The sequence below is a fragment of the Vombatus ursinus genome, unplaced genomic scaffold (genome assembly GCF_900497805.2).
Source record: "Vombatus ursinus unplaced genomic scaffold, bare-nosed wombat genome assembly UNPS02014802.1, whole genome shotgun sequence".
NCBI classification, from domain to species: Eukaryota; Metazoa; Chordata; class Mammalia; order Diprotodontia; family Vombatidae; genus Vombatus; species Vombatus ursinus.
The window spans coordinates 15,047,668-15,073,218 of record NW_020954580.1 but is presented as its reverse complement, the minus strand read 5'-3'; positions in this window follow the sequence as shown (position 1 = coordinate 15,073,218).

Here is a 25,551-nt window from a genome sequence, read left to right as displayed (position 1 = left end):
GAGGGAGACAATAGGAAAACAAACAATTGTGCTAGGTAATAGGAATTGCCATGTAATTTCCTGGACTTGTTTCAAATCCAATCCAATAAGAATTTATTAAGCAACTACTGTGCGGGAAGTATTTTTCAAGATGCTAGAGTGAGATAAAGTGAGAATGAGATAATAAAAATAAAGTGAAAAGCCATTCTGCTTATAATCAACTTAGAATAAAATGTTCTTTTGAGATGACCTTTGATGTGGAATCTATATTCTGGATCCTTGAATCCATGAAGCAGTTTCTGGCATAATCCCCTACAGCCTGAACAGAGGTTGTTATGCATGAGTAGAAACAGTGACATGTACATTTCCTCTGTTCTACTGAACCTATTGGCAAGTTTTCTGACTGTGTATTGAAGGAAGCATTTATATGAGGTAGTTAGTCCTTTAATTTCTGTGATATGTAGTGATGCAGAATTACTCTAAAGGTTTGCTTTCAGCCTCTACTTGATATAAATTTTGGTTTATTGAAGAGGGACTACTAGAGAGCTTCACTGTGAATTCCACATACAAGGTGATTCTGCAACATGTCATCTTAGAAATCCCCCAATTTGCAGTATTGAAGTGATCTCACAGCTCTGTGATTTAAGCCCTCATCAAGACTGGATGAAGCTTCACAAATATAAATTCTTGTAATTCATTTTATTTCAATTCCACAAAATAACTTTTTTCTATGTTCTAGGCTTTGTGCTAGGCTCTAAGAATACAAAGGAAAAAGGAAAACAGTTCCTGACCTCAAGAACCTTACATTCTATTGGACAATGACTGATGGTACTGGTAAGAAAGGAGATTTCATTAATCCTTTAAATTCATTAGAAGTCTTAGTCTCAGTTGACACAGAGGTGGTGAGTAATCATGTTATGGTTTATGCTTGGATTGTAGAGACTCAATAGCATAGCATGATCTTATTTGAAACCCTCAATTTTGTTTAAAATAGAAACAAAGTCACTTCAGATAAGAATTTGAGTTAGTGGGGTGACAACATTCAACCCTTTGATATGTACCCAAAGCAGCTATTTTAAATACAGGTCTGCCCAAGGTAAGGGGCTGAATCTTTCTTTACCAGGATGTTTGAGAATGGAGTTACTTTGCCACATTGAAGAGTCAAGGGATAAGCAAATCTTCAGTTTAACTAAATTTAATTGCTGTAAAATTACTAAAAACCCTAAATTCTAGGGAAAAAACACTGAAGTGTCTGCCTAAAGGGGAAAAAAAATATCAGGAACTCATAATGGATATGAATACTACACTACTGGGCATATATATTTACATAACAGAGTTTTGTAAAAAAAAAAGATCATGCCATTAAGGGATTAATGGCTCTGAGACCTTAATATTAGCCCTTTACAATAATGCAATTATCTAGATGATTGCTTAATTCTCCACACTGTCTGTCTATGTAAATTTAACTAGTATATTTATCAAGTATATTATGTCCTGATCTGTATTTTGAATAAATTAATTATTCTTGAAAATAGCTTAATAGATCCTCTCAAATGTCCCTTAATTATTTTATTTTTAAACAGTGATGAGTTTAAAAAAATTGAGATAAAGAGACAGCCCTGTGATCAAGTACAGAACAGCTGCACCATTGGTTTGTTGGATGGTGGGTGTCCCTAGGGCGTGATATTGTCCCATGGTACTTCTGCTTGAGGAAGCTGCATTCAGTTGTATGGTAGTATCCCCTTTACCAATGAGAAAGTGCCAGGACATAAAATGGGAGGAATGGACCTCTGGGACTAAAATAAAACTGAACCAAATGGTGGAAACATGTTCAACTCCTCAATTTGTCTAATCAGAGATGACCGCCGCCATGGAGAACATTTGCTCCCATTCTGCATGCCATTACAGACTGCAGTGGAGCTATTTCTAGGTGCCACTCCAGATTTATGGGAGATGAACTAACAGAGGATTCGGTTACAGCCTGGAGTCACTGCATGAACTGTGATAGACTGCAGCCACTGCAAAATGTCCTGGCAGAATGTATCCAATGAGCACACATCTCACCAGCCTCAAGAATTTCAAAGTAGTAATATTTAGAGTTAAATAGTACTCTCTCTTCCTCTCTTTTCTCTTCTGTTCGCTTCTCTTCTCTCCTCTCCTCTTCTCTTTTTTCTAGTTCATTCTTTTCCTCTTTTAATTCTACTTTACTAAAAAAAGCAAAATTGCTGGCACAAAAATTGGAATATTGTTTAGAAAAGTACTGAACCAATGCAATAACAAACAAACGTTAAGTTTTAAAAGTGGTACTACTTTTATTCATCATAATCATGTAAATATGTGATGGGGTATGGGCCCAAGCTGAGATCTTTGCCCCTTGCCCCAAAAAGAATTTTACTCGCATTTGTCTATGGGCCCAGAAAACCCTTAAACTCACCCTGGTCTCAAATGGTTACCTGAGGCTACACTCCACTCAATGGCTTTTATCCCTATCTCCCTTTGAAAGCCCTAGTTCCACCTTTGATCTTATTCAGACCCCATTCAAACCTCTTCCTTCCAGTTCCCTTTATTATCTCTTCCCATTGTCTATTCAACCTCCCAGACATTCCAATCAGAATTCTCCATAAACTTCTCCCCAGTTGCCTAGATCCCAGCCCCTCCTCTGGTCACCCAAAATTACTGGACTGTATTATAAGATCCATCCTGGCCCCCATTTAAATGTTGAGACTTCCTCATGCCCACTTGTCCTTACAAGTGTCACTAATGTTCAGATTCTGGCCTGTATGGTTTATCTCTAAATAATAAACTCTGTCTCTGGCTGAAAGAAGATTTGGGTAGAATTCTTTCAGGCAGGGCCCATGTGTTGTGATTTTGGGGTTCCAGCACTCCTAAACCTCTAGATCTCATCATATGTATTCATCAAAGCACTATGCTGAATATTGGATTATAAGATGACATAAAACTACTTGATACCTGCTCTGATCACGGTATTTGCTAATGGAAGAAAAGTAACAAATATAAGTAATAGCATAGTGTCTTTTCCCAAAAGACAATCCACGTGGTCTAGTGAGAAGATCACAGTTCTGGTCTGTAGCCTGGGATTACAGGTCCAATTCCAATTAGTAATGTGACTTAGACAACTACTTAATTTACCTGTGCACAATTTTTTTTTATTGGTCAAATGGGAATTAAATAATAATATTTGACCTGTGTGCAGTAAGCAAAGAGTTGTCATGATGGAGAAATGAGCTATTTAATGAGAAAATTTTTTTAAAAGTCTTATAAATAACTTCCACTAAAGTTATAGAAGTATTTAACCTTAGTTACTTTAAATAATTACCTTTAATCACCTCTACTAAAAACCTACCTCGGTGTCTCTTTATGGAGATGTGAGATTCTTGAACATTGTGTCAGAAGAGTGTAAGCTCCAACAGTGTATGTTAAACTAGAAGAGCTTTGACTATGGGCCTACAGAGAATGTGTCCCTTTTTTAAAGCAATGGTTTATAATCTTTGTGTCATGTGCCTCTTTGGAAATCTGGTGAAAACTATAGATCCATTCTCAAAATAATGTTTTAAAATGAACAAAGAATTATGCACAAGCTTACAAAGAAAATCAATTATATTGAAATATCGTTGGGAAAATTAAAAAAAATCAGACTCACAGATACTGGGATCTGCTCTAAGGATTAGCTTTGCTAAATTAAAAAAAAGTTATATTAATGCCTTTTTTTTTTTACACCACATTCTTTTCCCAGTATAAATCTTCTGCTGTTGTTATTTGTCCTTTGTTCTCAAAGAGGACCATGACATCAAGAAGGTGATGCCCCAACACGCAAATGAATTGGAGTTAAGTGAGGGACAATTGTGCAAAGTCACCAGCCTCACTTTCACCTCCAATGCCATCTGGGTCCAGTAGCCAGATAAAAATCAGAACAACCGGAGATGGCCCAGGATGCAGTGGGAAACCTTGGCCCTTTCAAGCTAAGGTCCTTAACAGGTCTCAATTTGACTGAAAGGCAAAACTGATTCAGTGATTAAGGTGATGAAGGCTTAATAAGAAATGAAGCAAAAAAAGGACTCTTTAAAAAAAAAATCTGAGAGGGGAAGATCCTCAGGGTTTCTGGCCAAAATAGAAACAATTGCTAATTACATTCATTCTGAGGCAATGATCTAACAAATCCAAACAATGACCAAGTAGGGCTTGGTCTAAATAAATCTATTTTCCCCTGCTTTGGGCCTTGCCTTGTAACCCAGAAAAACAGTAAAGCAAAAATGACTGACAAAACAATTATTTGACATTAAAGGCAGCATTTTGCATTGATAGTTCCCACCTCTCTGGCAAAAGGAGAGAAATGTATTTCATGATTTGTTTCCTGGTATCTGGATTGTTCCCTCCAGTTAACCAGAGTTCAGCTGTTTTATTAATGTTATTTTCAATTCTGTTATCATAGTAACTACATGTTGTTTTCTTCTTACTTTAACCTGCATCAGTTGATGTGAGTCTTCCCAGGTTTCTCTTTATTCCTTATATTTGTTGCTTGTGGCACAATCATATTTTATTACTTTTGTAAGGGGGAGTGAGTGAGATGCGTAAAAGCTGGAGATCTGGACGGGCTACAAGAAAGACTTCAAAATGCAAAGGAGGAAGGTCTCCTCTGTGTCTTAAATAACTTGACTGCATATGAACAAAGAGGCCTGGGAGACAATGAACTTGCATCTAGGGAACAGACTACATTCTTACCTATATGCCAAGTCACTCATCTGCAAGAGACCTTAAAAGGAATGCCAGGAAAGGTAACTGAATTAGGACTGATCACTCCTTCCAGAGGAATGGGGCTGTTGAAATAGGAAGGATTGTTTAACAAGAGTGCCTAGACTTCTACACCTAAGGTAACCAGGTTGGGCAGTGGAGTCAGGAAGACCTGAGTTCAAATCCAACCTCATTTACTAGTTATGTGATCTTTGGCAAGTCATTTAACTTCTGTTGCCTCAGTTTCCTCGGTTGTAAAATGTGGATAATAATAGCACCTACTTAACAGTATTGTTATAAGGATCAAATAGATTAATATTTGAGAGAAAAAAAGTGCTTAGCACAGTCTCTGGAACATAATAGGTGATAAAATGCTTATTCCTTTCCCTTCTCATTTGCCTAGAGGTGACAGAGTCAGGATTCTGATGTAGTCAAAAGAGAAGAGGCTTCTGCCAATCTAAGGCTAAGGGTCATTGCCCTAGCTGAAAGAACACTGTAACGCTTCAGCTGAAAAGAACACAGCATCACCCATCCATGCCAGTTTCCGAATGGAGAAAAAAGAAGTCAGCTACCCATTGAAGAGTGAGCCTAGGGAGTCAATAGATCAAGTGGATATGCCACTCTTCAAGAATAGCCAAGTAGCATATTGGACTGTCCAGACCAGTTTGGCAGTGTCTGCTGCATGGCAAAAGTGAACTCTCCAAACCACCTGCCTAGTGGGAATTTCTGGATGAGGACTTAGAACAGCAGCCAATTGACCTGTTTGATCAAACTCAGCAGAGTTGTCTATCTTGTGGAGATACAATGCCTTGTGATGGCGACTTCAAGCGGACTTTCTAGAGACAGAAAGAACATTGAGGCCCTGCAGGTCTAGAAATGAATTGCTAGGACATGTGCGTTCCCTATATTGGTGCCTTATTACCATTCTACTTTAATTGCATACCTACTCTTTCCTCTTTGGACCCTGTGTAAATATATGGGAGAGCATCCCTTAGTTTTGAGGAGGGAGGATTTGTTTTGTAACCAAAGTTGTTTCTGTGATATTTGAGAAAATGTCTTTCATGAAAAAAATGAATCTCTTGACTGAGAGTGAAGGGGAAATAAATTTTGGGGCTGTGAGCTAGGATTAGAAGGATTATGAAAGTAGTAGTAGTCATGCTTCTAGAGACTGAATCTGTTAATACCAGAGCATCCTGGGAAGTGAGCCCAAATAAACATTGTTATCCGTTGTTATACCACATTTTGTTCATCAATGAACATTTATTAAGTATCTACTATAAGTCAGGCACTGGGGATATTAGAAAGGCAAAAGAAAAATGTCGTTGCTCTCAAGGAGCTCACAGACTAATGGGGGAGACAGCATGCAAGCAACTATGTACAATTAAGTTATATACAGGATAAATTAGAGAATGTTAACTCCACTATGTTAAGGAGGATTGGGAAAGATTACTTGGAAAAGGAGGAATTTTGGTTGATGTTCAAAGGAGGTCAGGAAGGTCAGGTGACAGAATTGAGGGAGAGAATGCCAGGCATGGGGGACACTCAGTGAAAATGCCTGGAGTTTGAAGATGATGTGTCTTGTGTGAGTATGCACAAGGATTTCAGTGTCACTAGATCACAGAATACGTAGTAGGATGTAAGATAGAAGAAGATTAGGAATGGGCCAGGGCTATCCATTTCCCATTTGATGGTGACCCACTTCATTTCTGTTATGGCAGAAAGTGATTTTAGGTCCCACATACATGAGACATTTCTTTCAGTCTTTGATTTCCTTGGGTGTACATACCAAGGAATGGGATCACAAGATTAAATAGTATGAACAGTTGAGTGACTTTTTTTTTGCATAATTCCAATTCTTTCCCCAGAACAGTTGATACAATTTATAGCTCCACTAATAAAAATATACCTATCTTTCCATAGCTGCTCAAAACTATTTTATTAACTTTGTAAAGTCCTGGCTGTCTTATCAACTTTGTAATTTCCTGTAATTACAAATTTTCTTTGTAATTTCATTACCTCCTGTGAAGTGAGATCTTGGAATTGATTTATTTTGCTTTTTTTCTCTAATTATTGATGATTCATGGAAATTTTTAATATGGTTGCTTGTAATTTACATTTAGTTTTTGAAAACTGTTCACAACCTTTGACCACAACAATTGAGACATGACTTTTTGTGTTATATATTTATGGCAATTCCCCATATATCTTGGATATCAGACTCTCATCAGAGATACTTGATGAAAATATTTTTTCTTACTCAAATTTCATTTATTGTAGCTGCATTGATTTTGTTTGTGCAATAGCTTTTAAACTTTGCATACTGAAAACAATCTTTTTTGTGATCTTCTCTATTCTCTTGTGGTTATAAATTATTCCCCTATCCATGTATTTCAAAGGTACATCCTTTTGTTCTCCTCTAATTTCTTTTTATGAGGTGACTTTTTGTATTTAGGTTATAAAGCAAATTTATTTTTTGATTAAATTCTTTTTAGCTAACTTAACAGTTCTTGTTGAATATGCAGAACTTACCCTAGCAATTTATATTCTAATATTTATTGAATACCTGGGAACTGTATTTAATTGTTTCTGGATCTTACTTATTTTATTCATTCCACTGATTTAATTTTTTGTTTTGAGACCATTGCTAAGCCTTTATAATATTGTTTGAGACATGGTAGTGCCATTTTAAAAGAGATTCTGGCTTTATTTTCTTCCAGATGCCTTCTGTCATTATTTTACCTACTTCTATAAAGTAATCCTTTTGTCATTTGATTGGTATAACATAAAATTTATAAATTAATTTACATAATGTCATCATTTTGTAATTTTGGCCAACCATTAACAATGAATGTCTCTTCAATAATTTAACTTTTATTTCTATAATGATATGCTGGGTAGTTATATTTATATAGGGTCTGTCTTGGTAGGTTGAGTATCAAACATTTTTTGTATTTTATAACTATTTTAAATAATATCTTTTATATCATTTCTGATTTTTATTAATGCTGCATAGTGATAGTGCTGATTTTTATGGATTTATTTTGTAAACTGTTACTTTGCTAAAGCTATTAATGATCTTAGTTTCTTTGGTGACCTTTAAAAGGAAAAATGTAATATCATATCATATGCAACTTTGCCTGAACTTTGCTAATATTAGACACCCCAAATTTCTTTGTTTTATGACTGTATCTAATTTTTCTAGAACTATGTCAAATGATAGCAGAGTGAAAGCATCCTTGTTTTAGCTCTGTACTCATAGGGAAAGTGATCCGATGTTTCTCCATTGCAAATAATGCTAGCTCTTGGCTACACACACACACACACACACACACACACACACACACACACTTGTTGATTTTACACAAGGGTCTGTTCATGCCCAGGCTTTTAGCATTTTAGACAGAGTTCTTAATTTTTTGGAAGTGTTTTTTTCCCCCTTCCACACCTGCACATATAATCATGTAATCATGTTTTGTGCTTAGTTATACTAATTGTTTCCTAATATTTGAGTGGTTTATTACCATGTTAGCTTCAGTATTGATTTTTTTTTGGCCACAGCAACTCAAAAAGATAGTTTACCATGGGATAGAAGGATTGTAATCTATGACATTGGAGGGAAAACCAACAATGATAAAATTATAGACCTTTGAAATATTGTTACAATAGGACGCTTTACTACTTTGCCCCTAAATAGATGAATTTTTACAGTTTTATTATACAAATAGGAAAATGGTCTTCATTCATTAATTCATTTATCAAATACTTGGTATCTACTAACTACATGGCATTATGGCAAACAATTTGAGGAATGCAGGGATGTATAAAGATATGATTTCTTCTCTAGAGGAGGTCACAGTTTGGTAAAACTGTAGGCACAAGATTCCCCCAAGACAATAGCTGTGTTGTTAACTCACAACACTCTCATTCCCCAAATGTCTCAAATTATAACAAATTTTTTGAGTGTTCTGCTATTCTCCTCTTTGTTTTGAATAGAAAAGAGAATTTAGTATAACGTAGAGAAAACTCAGTATGATTTCCCCTTTGTTCTGGGTAACCACATGGGTGCAAAGGGGAGATGATATTGACTTTTCCTAATTGGCCTAAGGATTATTTCATATGCTGGACATAGATCTCATACAGAGTCAATATGGGGCACAGCTCAGGATAGGGACTTCTTAGACTCTTGAAAAATGACCTATCCTAGTGAATGCTTCCCTACAGTTTCTGCAAGGTAATTGTAAGAGAAATAGGCAACAAAGGGGCATGGGACAAAGTAGGGCAACATTCTACCCTTTGACAGGCACATTTGATATCAATGGGACTACACAGCAAACCTCAGAGTTCAAGAAGCTGAAACTTGGGGAATGGAGATCTGTTGAATAATGGGGTTTCCACTTCAGCATTAGCAGAAATGGAGCACCAGGCTGCTGATCCTGTGGGCCCTTCAATAAATACCTCTGACCTTGTAAGCATCTCTTGTGTAATCATTTCCAGCACTTTTTAGTTTGACTCCCAGGCACTGATCAGGTGATCCCATCAGGCTGACACAAGTGGCCAATGAGTTTTGCTGCTCTCCTTTGGCAGGTTTTCTGAGGATGGTTTGGAAGTGATTGGTCTTTGCAGAGAAAATGCTAAGTTGACATTGTTTCTATTTTGAAAAAGATGGTGATGATGATGAATTGCTTATAAAAGTCATTTCGGGATCAATATCTATTGGGCTCCAGGAAGAGGGGATATTTTTAATAAGACTTATGCTCAGATTGGTCATTAGATAGCACACTGATTGGATGCATACTTGTGGCTGGTTGTCTAACTCAAAGCTAAGCAGAATCATTATTCTTTCACAAAAAATCTGGATGAGTGCTAAAAGAATGGGCAGCATAAGACAGAACAAAATAGACCTCTGGTATTTATACAGAGAGCAAAGCCAGATAATTCAAGCCCTCAAATCTGGTCTGGCTATCTTTGTTAATCATTCAAGTTGCAGAACTGCCAAATCTACTTTATCTTGTATCATGCTACATGTACCTAGTCCATTTCAGTAGCTATATAACCTCTTCTGAGAGCTTTCAAACCACACCTGGCTACTTAATTATAGAAAGCAATGGAAGAGATTAGTTATTTGAAATTTTATTGATTCACATTGCAGTGTAAGTTTAGTTGTTGGCTAGAAAAGCAAGCAAAAAATTAAGGCACATTCTAGTTGATCAACTTAACATTTAAGAATTAATCAAATAACGAAATGGTTAATGAATTGTGTAGCAGAACATTTTCTTCTATTATTGTGTACAAAATGGAAGGCAAGCATTCTTGGATTGATTTCCTGACATATAAGTCTGTGGTGCGAAACAGTTAAAAATTAATTTCTAATATATTTCCACTCCTTATAGGTCTGTGCTATAATCACTTTCAATTTTAAAACAAGCTTCAGGCAAGATTAAATACTTAGGTATTCTGGTTTGTACAAAACTTTTAGATCCATTCAAATTAAACTTCCTCTGCTTAAATGACCCTAATCATTCTAATTTAACTAGATGGAGCTTATTTCCTTATAACAGTGCTTGTCATATTGAATCTTATCTGAGGAGACGAACTGTATGCCAAATTGATAATATCTATTCCAGATGTTGTCTTGCCACTTTTCAGCCAAGTTATTAATAAAAATTCACTAACTCCTTGTCTTTTTTTTCTTCTCCTCTTACATCTACTAGGAATCAAAACTTTCCATTAGGAAACTGAAATTTTCAGGACTAAACTGGTGGTTATAGAAGAAGAAGATGATTTTATTGATTTTTTATGGTGAGATGTTAACCACACTTGTCAATAATGGCATACTATGGATCTGAGGCACAGAAACTCTAATGATCTTCATCTCTACAACTTCACTATCACACAAATTTGTATCACCTCTAAGAGCATGAATTCTGAAATTCCATTTTCTAACTCCCAGCTCCTATCCTTTGACTTCTCCCACCCCATCAATCATTCAGTCATACTAAACCTCTCTTTGCCCTCACCAAGCTCTCTGTTGCCTCAATTCTTTCTGAGTATTACATTTATCGTCTTCATTATGGCTTCACTGGAATTGAATTGGCTTCACCGAGTCATTTAAATTTCTTTTTTTGCACTCCTTTCCAAAAAACAAACAATTCTCTCACTATCTTCATTATCCATTCTTCCTGTCTACTCTAGACCCTCATTCTTTGATTTATAACCCCAATAATTATCTGGTATCTCTCTTCCCTCTGTAATCCTCATGCAATCAAAATGTCTAACATGTCCACTCTAGGGTCTCCCTTTGGCAGTTTCTGTCACTACCTTGTAAAGCTTGCTTGGTAGATTTCCCTTTTCTATTATGTATCGCTCCTAAAACAAAGCTAGTTATTGCAAGTGTTGGGGAGAATAGGGCCTCTCCCCCACCACATCCCCAATAATGATGCCCACCACTGATCTCTAACCTCCCCTAATGATCTTTTTTCCCCCTAATTTGCCTAAAATCTCTTCACTGGGACCATGTTCTCCCACTTCCCCAGGTGCCCATTGCCATTGGGAGTTCCAACTCCACTGAGATAGGATGAGTAGACTTTCCAAGCACAAAATTCTCCAGGTCATGCCCAGTTTAAGGTCCCTATCTTCCATCACAGACCATCTCTCTTCACCCATAGGAGCATTTATCGGTGGAACTCCCTCCTACCACCAAAGCAAGGCCTCCTTCCTTTCCCCTCTTTTTTTTTTTTTTTTTGGTGAAAACAACTTTCATTGATATTTTTGGCTTCTTACATCACCATAGTATCCTAGGTATCTCTCCCCACTCTCCGTCCCTGAGAGCCATCCCATGCATATAACAAATAGTACTTTTTTTGGGGGGGGGCAGTCAACACAGCTGATAATACATTGAGAGAGTCCAAAAACATGTGCAATGTGTAACATGGGTGGACCTCCCACCTACAAGAAGGGGTAGGTTGGAGGTGTGTTCTCATATCTCTTCATTTAAGTCACACTTGATCTTTATGATTTTGTTACTTTTTTTTATTTTTTGGTGTGTCATTGTTCTTTCCATTTACATTGTAGTTACTATGTATATGGTTTCCTTGGCTCTGCTTACTTTATTCTACATCAGTTCATATAGATCTTCCCATTCTTCTCTGTATTCATTCATCACACGCTTTATTTCTCATAGTACAGTAGTATTCCACTACATTCATGAACCACAGTTTATTTAGCAATTCCCCAATTGATAGGCACTGACTTTGTTTATAATTCTCAGCTATCACAAAAAGTGCTGCTATAAATATTTTGGAGTATATGGGGGCTTTTTTTAAAATGATGGCTTCCTTGGGGTACAAGCACAGTAATGGAGTCTATGGTTCAAAGGGTAGGTACATTTTAATAACTTCATCTGCGTAATTTCAAATTGCTTTCCAAAAATGTTTGTGCAATTTCACAGCTCCACCAATAGTGTGTTAGTGTGCCTATCTTCTCACAACACCTCCAACATTGTTGCCATTTTTTGCCAATTTGCAGGGTATGAAGTAGAACTTAGAATTATTTTGGTTTATATTTCCCTTATTATTTGTGATTTGGAGCATTTTTTTCATATGGCTGTAACTACTTTGCAGTTCTTTTGAGAACTATTGGTTCATATCCTTTGACCATTTATCTATTAGGAAATGGCTATTAGTCTTATATTTTATATTTACTAATTTTGTATATGTCTTGGATACCAAACCCTTGTCAGAGAAATTTAATACAAAGATTTTTTCCCCCATTTGACCACTTCCCTTCTTATATAAGATGCATTAATGATGTCTGTGAAGAAGCTTTACAGTTTCAAGTAATCAAAGTTACCTATTTTATCTTTTGTAATTGCCTCTATCTCTTGTTTGGTTAAGAATACGTCTCTTACCTATAGCAATGTTTCTCTTCTAATTTTTTCATAGTATGATCTCTAAGATTAAAGTCATGTATCCATTTAGAATGTATTGTGGAGTATAGTGTAAGGCAGGGGTCGAAAACCTGTGGCCTTGAGGCCACCTGCCTCAAGCATGGCCCTTTGACTGAATCCAAACTTCACAGAACAAATCCCCTTAATGAAAGGATTTGTTCTATAAAACTTGAACTCAGTTAAAAGACTGCACCCAAGGACCTAAAAGGCCATGTGTGACCTCGAGGCTGCAGGTTCCCTAACCCGGTGTAAGGTATTGGTATAAGCCTAATTTCTACCAGAATGCTTTCCAGTTTTCCCAGCAGGTTTTTTTTTTTTTAAATCAGAGAAATTTTCTCTAGGCAACTTATACATGCCACTTTATCAAACACAGAGTTATTAAGTTTTATTGTTTCTGAATTACCTTTGTCTAGTATGTTCCACTGGTGTATCTCTTTTTAACCAATACCAGATGGTTTTGATGACTACTGCTTTCTAGTATAGTTTGAGGCCTAGAAGTGCCATTCTTCCTTTGTTTTTCTTTCTTTTTGTTTTTTCCTTCGATATTCTAGATCTTTTGTTTTTCCAAATGAATTTTGCTATTACTTTATTGAGCTCTGTGAAGTACCCTTTTGGTAATTTGATTGATACAGCATTAAAAGTGCAAGTTAATTTTGTGGTATTGTTATTTTTATTATATTGGCATGGCATAGCCACGAGCATTGAATATTCCTTCTGTTTTGTAGGTTGTTCTCTAATTGTGTAAGGAATACTTTGTAATTGAATCTATACAAGTCTTTTGTGTGCTTTGGAAGGTTGATCCTAAGATACTTTAGACATTTTGTAGTTATTTAGAATGGGATTTTCCTTTCCATTATTACTTATTGGATTTTGCTTTAATTATGTAGAAATGCTGTTGACTTTTGAGGATTATGTAGCCCTGCAACTTTGCTGAAGCTATTAATTGTCTCAATTAGTATCTTTGCCGATTTCCAGGGTTTTCCAAGTAAAGCATTATATCATCAGCAAACAGGGATGGTTTTATTTCCTCTTTACCTATCTTTATTCCATTAATTCTTTTCTCTTGTCTTATTGCTATCATTTTGAGAATTACATCAAATAATAGTGGGGAGAGTGGGCAATCTTGCTTCACTCCTGTATTTATTGGGAAAAGTTCTAATGTATCCCTGTTGCATATGATGTTTGCTTTTGGTTTTAGATAGATTCTTTTTATGATTAAAAAAACAAGATCCTTCTATGCCTGTACTTTGTAGGGTTTTGTCTTTGTTGTTGTTTTCAAGCATAAAATAGTACTGTATTTTGTTAAAGGCTTTTGATGATGAGATGATAATATGGGTTTGGATATTTTGTTTTTTTAGGGTTGATTGTTGAATATTTTCCTAGCATTGAAGGATTTTGCATCCCTGGTATAAATCCCACTTGATCATATTAGGACTATGTTTGTCCCATTAAAGGATTCTGGTAGGGTTCTTTCTTTCTCAGTTTTTGAGAATAACTTGGGAAGTATTGGTACTAATTGTTCTGTAAAAGTTTGATAGAATTCTTCTGTGAATAGGTCCGGTGTTATTTTCTTTGGTTGTTCCTTTGCAGCAAGGTCTATTTCCTTTTCTGAGATTTGGTTATTTAAGATCTCTATTGAGTTTTATGAAAGCTGGGGTATTTTATATTTTTGAATGTATTCCTCTACTTCTTCTGTGTTCTCAGTGCTGTTAGCATATAATTGCATAATTTTATGATTATTCTATTTTTTCTTTTGGTTTTCCTGTGATTTCACCTTGCTCATTTGCTATTTTATTGATTTGATTTTCTACTCTCATTTTTAATTAGATAGCTAAGGGTTTATCAATTTTATTAGTCTTTTCAAAGAGCCAGTTTTTAGTTTTATTTACCATTTCTATGTTGTTTTTTGTTTCCAATTTATTTATTTCCTCTCTAATTTTTAATATATCCTCTTTTATGTTTGTCATTTTCTTTTACATAGTTACTAAAGGTGATCTTTGAATTTTTCTTTTGGTATTTCATTTTTTATGTTCAGAAGTTCTGAGCAGTTCTCATCTATTATTTCTTGCATCATGGCGTTAAGGATTTTTGTTCTGTCCTGCTCTTCAGGGAGACCTGTGATCCTTAGGTTATCTTTATGCATCCTATCTTTGAGATAAGCATTTTTTTTTTGTTTATAGTGAGCATATTTTCTTTTAATATTATCTTTTGCTTCTCTTAGATCGTCCTCCACTTCTGTATGTTTGCATTTATAATCTATTGGTCTCTTTTCTTTGGTGAGATTTGCCATTATGGATTATACTTTTTCTATTCTGCCCATTATTTTTTGCTGTGCATGCCATACATTCTGCTATCATAATTCTCATTTCTCTTTTGAACCACTTAGAAGAGCAAGTTGTGGGTTCAATGTTCTCATATTCCACAGGGTCCTCTGTCTCATCAAGTGTTGGATAATTTTCCTGTTCCCCGGCATTTATTCATAGGTACTTAAACTTGTTTACTATATCTGTAGAGCACTTTCCCTTCTATTGTTCCTGTTTTTCTTGTTGATTTATCTGCCTACTTTCAAGGTCTTTTAGTTTTCTTCTTCTTGAAATCTTTGGTAATTTAGTCTTTCCCCCTCTCCTGTTTTCTCCTATTCATTTTCTGGCTGTTTCCTCTGATGGTGGTTTCCTTGGGGTCTAGATCTCAGAGCATCTTAGCCTCCTCCCACACCGGACAATTCATGTGGACAACTCCCTCACTCGGTCTCTGTTTCAAGTGACTTATGGGTGGTCAGAACTGGCCCAAGCTGGATGTTCTGCTTTTTCTCTAGTCTTAGTAGAGTGGTGCACATTTTTCCCCACCCTCCCTCCAACCCATGTTATCCTATCCTGGTGTTCTGTCCTGCTCCCTTTGCTCCGTAACTCTCTTGCCTGGCATTGGCAAACAGCTGCCGTGTTGGTGCTTTGGGAATGCATTTCGCAACTTATGGGCTTGCTGCCTGCTCTGTCAGGGCTCAGACAAACTTCCACAGTCTGGAACTGGGGTGTCCACAGCAATAGAAAGACAGAGAGGAGTGGATCTTGTCACAAGCTTCTGTTGGGTCCTTGGCTGGTGCAGCCTCGTGGGTGGTGGGGAAGGGGTGCTGAGAATGCTTAGGGTCAGTGAACATCACTTCATGGGTTTGGGGTTTTTTTTAAACATTCTTTTGGATTCCAGGTGCCCTAGCCCAGGGAAACAGCTGAAGTTGCTTTATCTTTGGTGCATGATTTCTGTTTTGAAGAGGTTTGAGAGGTAATGGGGATCAAAGAAAACATTTAATGCTCCAACTTGTTGCTTATATGACCTGGAAGTACCCCTATCCTTGTCTCAACTTAGTCTGATAAGTTACATATTGGAACTATACTTCATGTAACTACGTAAGTGCATTAGAGAAGGAAAAAAAAACCCAGTGCTATGTGATGTTCAAGGAGGAATGTCATGGGAGGTTTCATGGAGGATTTGGCATCGCAGCTGGGCTCTAAAAAATGGATAAGAATTCAACAAATGAAGAAGGGGAGTGAGTACATTTTAGGCACAAGGAGCAATGTGAACAAACGCTATAATGTAGGAATGTACATGGCATGTTCACTCAGCAAAGAGTAGTTTATTTGGCTGGAATATAGGTTGAATGGATAAGGAATTAAATGAGATAAGGTTGAATATAACCAGGCTATGGAAGGCCTTGGATTCCAGGAAAGGAGTTTGAACTTTACTTGGTAAGCAATGGGGAGCCACTGAAGATTTCTGAGCCAGAGTAATAACATGATTGAATCTATATTTATTCTCCAACTAGATGGGAGAGTCAACATTACTTATGAAGTTCCTTCTAACTTGGAATTTTATATTTTAAACTGAATGTAAATTTAGGGGTTATGACTCAGGAGAATCAAAGGTAAAGCCTTTTTAAATTATTAAATTTAATGTCATAACCAAAGGGTGGCATCTGTATGGAGTGTTGAAGAAATGAGAGCTAAAATATAAGAACTTGTTAATACTTACCCAGTACTGTCTAGGGGAAGGGATGCTCAGACTGGCAGACACAAATATCTTGGCCTGTCTGACACACATATTCTTAGAATGGAGAAAGATTGGGCTTGATGACACTGTCTTTCAAGGTGAGACTCACAAGATGATCCAACTTCCTGTATTTTAATTCTATAGTCACAGAGCAACTTTTTGATATTAATTTGGTTTCTCAAGTAGTTTTTCCTCCTTGGAAGAGAATGTACTGGCCAGTTGACATGAGCATTCTGGTTTGTTGGCAGCCTTCTTTTTCAGGGTAAATTGATAGGGTCATTTTGGTTTATCACTCTATCTCCTCCAACTTTGCATAATGTGAATCTTCCCTTCAGAGCTTGGTTGCCTCCAAGTGATGTAACTTAATTCCTTGACCTGCACAGACCCTCAGTTGGGGTGATACCCTCTCCCCTTGCTACTAACAGCTTATGAGGCCCTTCCAGAAACATCTGGATGTGTTCTTTAAAAAAAATACTTAATTCTAAAGTTGAACACTTAAAAATTAAAAAAAACCCCAAAAAACACCAAAAAGAACATTTCCATATTTATAGCCAAACATAAAAACAGAATTCCCTATGAAAAAGGAAATCTCCAGTTCATACTACTTGATTTTTTAAGTAATTAATTCCACATGTCACATAAACTGTCCTGTTTGTGCTTTCTTCTAAACTTCCTTCTTTCTTCTACTATGCATTAAAAAAATATTTCAATGGATGTCTTTTTATTGGCATAACTCTTGCTAACTTCCCTTCTCACCTCAATTAACCTAAGGGGGGAAAATCCAATCCTCATTATAATAAATAAGTATGGTCAAGCTTTTAAAATGAATCCACACAATTGCCATGTCTGTAAATGTTTGTCTCTTTCTGTACCTTGTGTCTATTACTTCTCTGTCAGGTGGCTCTGGAGACACAGAATTCTTAAGTCTTTCAAAATTGTTTTCTTTATAATGTTATTGTCCTTGAATAATTATTCTCCTAGATCTGCTCACTTCACTTTCCATCAGTTCATACTACCCAGGATTCTCTGAAATAATTTCTTTTATAACTTCTTATAGTACCATACTGTTACATTACATTCATATATCACAATTAATTCAGCCATTCCTCAATTGTTGAAGAGGCAAATAAGGTACTCCCTTAGATTCTAATTCCTTCCTTCCCCTTCCCCTTCCCCTCAGAAATTAAATTGTTTGTTTCCTCCCTCGTATTATATTCCCTTTTAATCCCTCCCGCTCCCTATACCTTTTTTTAAAATTCTGTTGAATTTGGTTTATTTCTACTCTAGATTCTTTGTGTATGTGTGTATTCAATACGCCTTTGTACATTTCAAATAAAAGTGAGAGTCACCTAAGCGCCCACTACATCCTTTGTTTGTAAATTCTTCTCACATAACCTATTTATGAGAAATAACATGTTCTACCCACTTCTTCCTTTCTACACATGTATTCCCTTTACCCTTGCTTCTCTTCCCCTCTTCAAATTCTCACAACAACACCAATCCACTCTCAGGATCTTTATTTTTCTTATTTAACTTCATCAATACCATTTGAAGACATTAAGCTTGTGAAGACACTTGGTTTTTCTCTCCCAATTAGAATGTTAGTTCTTTATCATCATGCAGCTTATTCTAATTGCTCAAATAAACTTACCTTTCTAAATTTTTTTGGACTTCTGTGTTTGTATATCAAAATTTCTACTCAGTTCTAGTCTTCTCATCAGATATGTTTCAAAGTCTTTTATTCCATTTAAAACTCACCTTTCCCCTATAGGATTATATTAAGCTGTTCAAGGTAAGTTATTTTTGTAAGATTATCTCATTTGTCTTTTGGAATATTGTATTCCAAGATCTCCTCTCATTTAACATAGAAACTGACAAGTTTTGTGTGAACCTGATTTTTGTCCCTTGCTAAATGAACTGCTTCTTAATGGATTTTATAGCATTTCTTTGACCTGGGAGCTCTGGGTTTGGTTCTCATGTTCCAGGAACTTTTCCTTTTGAAGTTTCTTTTATTTATTTATGTATTCATTCATGTATGTATGTATCTATTTATTTTTAGTTTTCAACATTCACTTCCATAAGATTTTGAGTTCTAAATTTTCTCCCCCTCCTTCCCCTCTCTTCCCGAAAATGGCATGCAACCTGATACAAGCTATACATATAGTTTCATATTAAACATTTTTATATTAGTCATGTTGTAAAGAAGAATTAGAACCAATGAGAAAAACCAGGAGAAAGAAGAAACGACAGCAACAACAAAAAAGAGAAAACAGTATGATTCGATCTACATTCAGACTCTATAGTTCTTTTTCTGGATGTGGATAACATTTTCCATCATGAGTCTTTTGGAGTTGTCTTAGAAGCTTGCATTGTTGAAAGAGGTAAGTCTATTAAAGTTAGTCATTGCACAATGACTATGCACAGTTTTATAACCTTTTGGGCATAGTTCCAAATTGTTCTCCAGAATTGTTGGATCAGTTCACAACTCCATCAAGAGCATATCATTTAAAGAATGGCTAATGAGCATCCAGAAACAGATTTTAATTAGTGGAGGGAGATTTACACTGGGAGTCTCCTGTACTGAAGAAATCACAAGTCAGAACAAAAGAAAACAAAGTTCACAAAAAGGGGGAGAAATGGTTGCTGGCACTCAATTTGCCCATATTACACAATAAAATGTTTTTTTTATAAATACTGAAGTCCTCTAACAAGCAAGGACTACTTTACAGAAGATTAAAGTCTATCAGATGAGTCCGTTATTTGCTGAGTTATTGCTATCTAGAATGACTAAGACCTTCTTTGTTGTTCAGTTCTGACTCTTCATGACCCTGTTGACCAACTGTCCATGGGGTTTTCTTGGCAAATACACCAGAGTGGTTTGCTATTTTCTCCTCCATTGGATCACCTTTTGTCAGAACTCTCCATTATGACCTATTGGTCTTGGGTAACCCTTCCAGTCTCAGCTGGTGAAGAACTTGGTATAAGGCAGTTTTTCCCGGTCAAGGAACCATATGATGAGGTCTAGAGGTTTAGGGTGGCTGGGACCCAAAGATCACGACATGCGGGTCCTGCCCAAAAGAATTCGACCCAAGCCTTCTTTCAGCCAAAGACAAGGTTTATTAAAGATCCATCATATTAGCCAGACTCTTGAGGAATCTGAGAATCTGTGAGGTATTGGCTAGATTCTAAGAATCAGAGCAATGGCTAGGTTTTAGGAATCAGAGCTCCTTTTGAAGTTTCTTTCAGTGGATTCTATCTTCACTTTGTCTCTAATAGATCTGAGAAGCTTTCACTTATGATTTCTTGAAATATGGCATTCAGGTTTTTAAAAAAAAATCATGTTTTTTAAGACATCAGTGATTCTTAAATTCTCTTTTCTTGACCTGTGTTTCAGGTCAGTTGTCTTTTAGTAACAGATATCTTACATTTTCTTCTATTTTTTCAATCTTGACTTTGTTCTAATATTTCTTTATATCTTGAGGAGTCATTGATTTCTACTTGGATTATTTTAGGTTTCAAAGAGTCTCTTATTTGGGTAAAGACGATCACTTTCAATTCTAAGCTATTTATTCTAATTCATTCCTCAACAGCTCTTAATTTTATATTTATTTTTCTTTAGCTCTTGCTTCACTGCTTCTAGGCATTCATGTAGTCCTTAACAAAAGTCTATCCCACCCCTCCCTTTGCATCTTTGTTTTTGCTGTTTACAGTTATTCTTTCCTTCTTTTGGTAGACCTTTAGATTTGCAATAATTTTTTATGCTAGTTCATGTCTCCAGATTCTATTCCTGAATTGGAACTTTGCACTAGGGTCAGGCTTTGTCCCCTGCTACACTTTTGGGTGGGTAGTCTACCTTGCCTGGTTCATCCTGGGTTCCTTGGATTCTTGTCCTGACATCCACATCCTGGGGTTAGGTCCCTCAGGTTCAGAGTGTTGAATATTTAGGCACCTCGAAGGTATTTCAGAACAGGATGCTAGGAACCTTAGAGTCTCTGGGCCAGGGACATTCTGCCCCCATAGCTTTGCTATGCTGTGCACTGGTTGCTACTACTCACTGCTACTTCTTGGCACTTCCAATATCCTCACTCCAGGGCTTTCTGATTACCACAGAGCTTTTTTTGTGGGAGCTCTTTGCTCTTACCCTGGGAAACAAATCCTTTTAAGCTATACATTTTCTTGGCAGTCCCCAGTTACAGCTGGGAGGCTTCTAAGTGTTAGTGTCAGGTACCCTCTTGCCTATTGTCTTCAGGCTTCACTTTTGGCTAAACTCTGAAGTGAAGTCTCAGGGTGGAAGAAGTGATTATAATTCCTCACTGGACTTCTTGATGAATTATTTGGCCTGATATGAACTTCAAGGCCATGCTGGTAGATTTGTGGGAGCGAGGTAATCTGCTTCTGGTTTAAGCAGCCTTGATTGGCTGCAAGTGCAATTCCCTCTTTGCTATTCTCTTCACTAAGGCCATTGCTTGCACTACTTCACCGTTTGCTTTTTCAGTTGAAGAAAGGAGGATTAGTGATTGTGAATGTAAGAGGACAGGGTTCTACTGTGGTTCCACTTACATTTTTTGTCATTATCATTGTGCTTTTCCCCTCTGGGCAGTGTTCAATACAACTACCAACCTCTTTGTTTTCCTAATGTGTTTTGATTATTTTTAAAATTGAAAGGAGCAGGGTTTATGTTCACTTGCATTTCTTCTTGTGAAAACTGAAATGTTATTCTTACTAATACCTCAGGGTACACTAGGAAACAGGTACAAGGAATAAAGTTCTTGTATCACTTCATAAACTTGTAGAACAGCTGAGAATTAAGTGCCCTGTCTTCTTCACCATCACTCAACCACACTTTAAAAGGAAGTTTTTCTTAAGAGGGTATTATAACATGTTTCATAGATGCCCTTTGTTTTAATATTGCAACCATTTCTGGAAGCAATACCCTTGGACATTGAACCTCCTCTTGTAAAAAAGAACACTTAAGCAAAAACTCCTGAAACAGTGACCATGCCTTACAGTGGATGTAACATTCTGCCCTAGTAAAGCTTCTGCTTCTTCACTGAGAAGAGGTAGTTTTCATTAATTGTCCTTTTCAAAAAAAGTACCGAAAGTGACTTGGAGCCTGGTTTCCTCATAGTGATCTTTTCATTTATTTTATTGTAGTTAATGCATTTAATATTCTCCTGCTTCTACTTATTTCATTCTGTTAATTAATATGGATCTTCCCATGCTTTTATTTAAATTCCTCACATTTGCCATTTTTTTACGAACAGTAACATTCCTTTATATTTGATGGGCACCCACTTTGTTTCCAGCTCTTTGCTATCACAAAAAGAGGACTGGACTTTTGTATCTGCCTGTGACCTCCTTGGGTCCAGTGGTGGGATCAATGGATCAAAGGGTATGAACAATTTAGTCTTTTCTTGCATAACTTTACTTCACTTGTCTTGCAAAACTCTAGACTGATACGCAGAATGATTGGACCTACTCAGTTCTGTGAATAGTTACTACCACTTCTAAATGCTCCTTGTCTTTTTAAGCCAAATTTAACAACTCACTTTGGTTGTTATTTATGTATCCTGTGAAGGATACATTGGCTCATATAAATCTGAAAACTTTTAGTGAAAGTAAATGTATGTTTTGGCACAAATTCCTCTATCAGTCCCTAGTTCTCCTAGCAAGTACATTATCTCATGGTAAACCTTTTAGAGGCAATTGGCACTCCTAACCATTGAGGTTTTATTTATGGAAATAAAAGCCCAGGCTCAAACCACTTACTATATCAGCAGTCTTTTAGAAAACTACAAGTAAAGCCAATACCTTTTTTTTCAAATGTGTAAAAAGGGAAAAAAGGAATTACTTTTGTAATAACATAAAATAGATGTCATATTTTCAGGGATGCCATGTGTAAAGTTTGGGATCAAATGAATTTTCATGACCAACTCCAATCAGAGCTATGGTAGAATTCCCTTAAGAGGCTTATTGCTCACACTCCTGCTAACACAGAGTAGTGGTTGGTTTCAGTGACTGAGGAAGAAAATATCTATCCCACTGAGAAATATTCTATTTTCTTCTAAAAAATGGTTATTTTATTCATGGAAATATAAAAGGAGAAAGAACAAAGTCTCAAGGTTCTACCCTTAGACAAATTGTGTGCAATGAGCTTAATAGATGATCCCTATTCAAAGCTACCAAGGGAAAAGAAAATTCATACTACAATAGGAACTGATATCCATAAAATGAAAAATCCACTGAGACAATGATTAGGGAAACATAGTAATGAAAGACACTGTTAACTGTGCAAATGAATCCTATGGCTTCTTACTCCTGAGTAAGTAAAAAACGATAGCAAAACATGTTCCACAGGTGTCATTCTCATTCATTTTCCCAGTGCCATTATGTGAATGAGAATGCTTTTCCTCTTCCCTTGTTGGAAATTATGTCTGCTACCATGTCATGCTTGGCTTCATCATTTGGAAAGCATCTACCTACCCTGGTAGGAAGGATTCATCTTCTAAGCTGACAAATGCGGGATCAGTCTTTGGGCTCAGAGTATGTCTTTGTCATTGCTCTGCAAACAAGCTGAGAAACTGAGGCTCTCTGACAGAAATAAAAACTTGGAGGGGGGGGTGAGAAAGTAAAAGAAGGTGGAATCTTTGAAATAGGAAGATATGAGTAGCCTGAGCTTGGTTCCATTGTGATTCAGTCCAAAGGTCTAAGGAAGTATGGCAGCCTTCTAGATGGCACAGTTGCTCAAGAGACTATTTTCAAATGGTAGGTTAGAATGCTAAGTAAAGAGAAATGCCTTTATTGAAAGTTAGAACCATTCTTAATAACAAAAAGGTTCATATTTATGTTACACTTTGTTTGCAAAGTGCTTTACATAATAATATTTCATGTGACCCTCATGATTACTCTGTGAAGTAGTTAGGGCAAGATCTTATAACCAGCTTCAGAGATGGAAGGGATCTTGAAAGCTATCTAGCTATCTAGCTTTATTTTATAGATGAAGAAACTGGGACCCACAGAATTTAAGACATGTTTGAAGCTGTAGATTGTAGGGAACAGAGCCATATTTGAACCTAGGTCTTCAAATCCAATGATCCTTCCATAGTATCATACTGCCAGATTGTCAGATTACTTTTTAATGATACTGTAATCTCAGTAACCCCCTCAAGAATATCTTCAGCAAACAAAAGATCAAAGAAAAATGGGTCAGGAATAAGGCATATTTTTATTATCAAAGCTGTATAATTAACCTGCGGAATTGTCCATGGGGCTAAATCTTTGAAAGCACAGTGAGGGAAGTGCCTTCTTTTTCCAGGGGATGTGTTGAAGAGGGTTAAATGGCTATGGGCTAGAAATGGTAGTATAGCCCAGGGAAAACTGAGCATGGAGTTGAGGGTTGGGGGTGGCATAGAGTACATGGCCTAGAAGCAATCTGACTCCAATTTATCTTTTTCTTTTCTTTCTTTCTTTCTTTTTTTTTGTGAGGCTATCAGGAGGGTTAAGTGACTTGGCCAGGGTAACTTGCCCAGCTAGTAAGTGTCTGAGGCTGGATGTGAACTCAGGTTCTCCTGACTCCAAAGCCAGAGCTCTATCCTCTGCACCACCTAGCTGCCCCTGTCCAATTTATCTTTGCTAGCATTTTGAGAATCTCTGTTTAGCATTTATTCTGTATCATCTAACTTATATAGAGGATTGAGGGTAGGGAAGGAAATTATGGACTTAGTGCTTCATAAGTTGTTTTAGCCAAACCAATATTTGGCTATATGTTAAAGTGAGGCTAGGGAATGCTCACTCCATAAACTGTTGTTTCTATCTTTTGTTTGTTGTCCTCAGTTGCTCAGTAAAAGTTCATTTTCAAAAACTCCAATTTTGTCTTATTTGAATTCAAGGATAAAAAGGATTTCTCCCCATCCCATACCTTAGTCAAGATAGATAGAAAGATCAGGGCATCCCAAAGGCCAATGATAGTAGCTGGAGTGGACCAGCTCTGAAGCTGGGATTGCTGTGGTAAACTGGTATTGGTACCTTCCTATCTGGGCCCACTATCTCTATCCACTATAAGACAGATTGCAACCATTACATTTACTTAACTGCTGGATTAGTGGAAGCAGATTGAATTAATCTTAGGTTTTCCAGAATAATTTCGTGACCCAATAAAAGAGCAAGACATGAATCACAGCATCATTGAATTTTAAGAGTGGAAGGGACTTCATAAATCAAATGATCCAATCCCTCTATTTTATAGTTGAAAAACTGAGGTAACTAAGCGCATCTGTGGTCATGTAGCTGGTCAATGGAAGACACTGGCCTATTCTCCTGGCGCTCTAACCAATATTTTCCTTAATGTACAATAAAGTATAGGCCATAGTATTTCTGCTCAGAATAACTTATTAATTTTTAAAAAAAAATAATTCTTAGACTTGTTCTATAAGTGAAGACTCATTATTTCCTTGCTGATTCTCGCTATGGTTAGAAATGTTTCCAGTGTCGGTACCAGTTCAACAACCATTTCTAGGAAGCCTGTACAACATCCAACCTGTAGCAAACTTCTACTTATCCTCTGACCTTCTAACTTTTTCATTTGGTTGTATCCTGCAGCATAAGAAACTCCAAGTGCTGACTCAAACCATAGTTAGCACTCCAATAATAGCCTCAGAGTCATAGAATTAGAATCTTAGCACTTGAAGGGACCTAAGAAATTATCTCTTCCAACCCTCTCAGGTTACAAATGAAGAACCAGGACTAGAGAGGTAAAATAAGTTTGCAAGCATCATACTGAAACCCAAGATAAGTGAGAAAGTAAGAGAGGCCCTAGTTGGTTTCAATGAGGCTGTTAT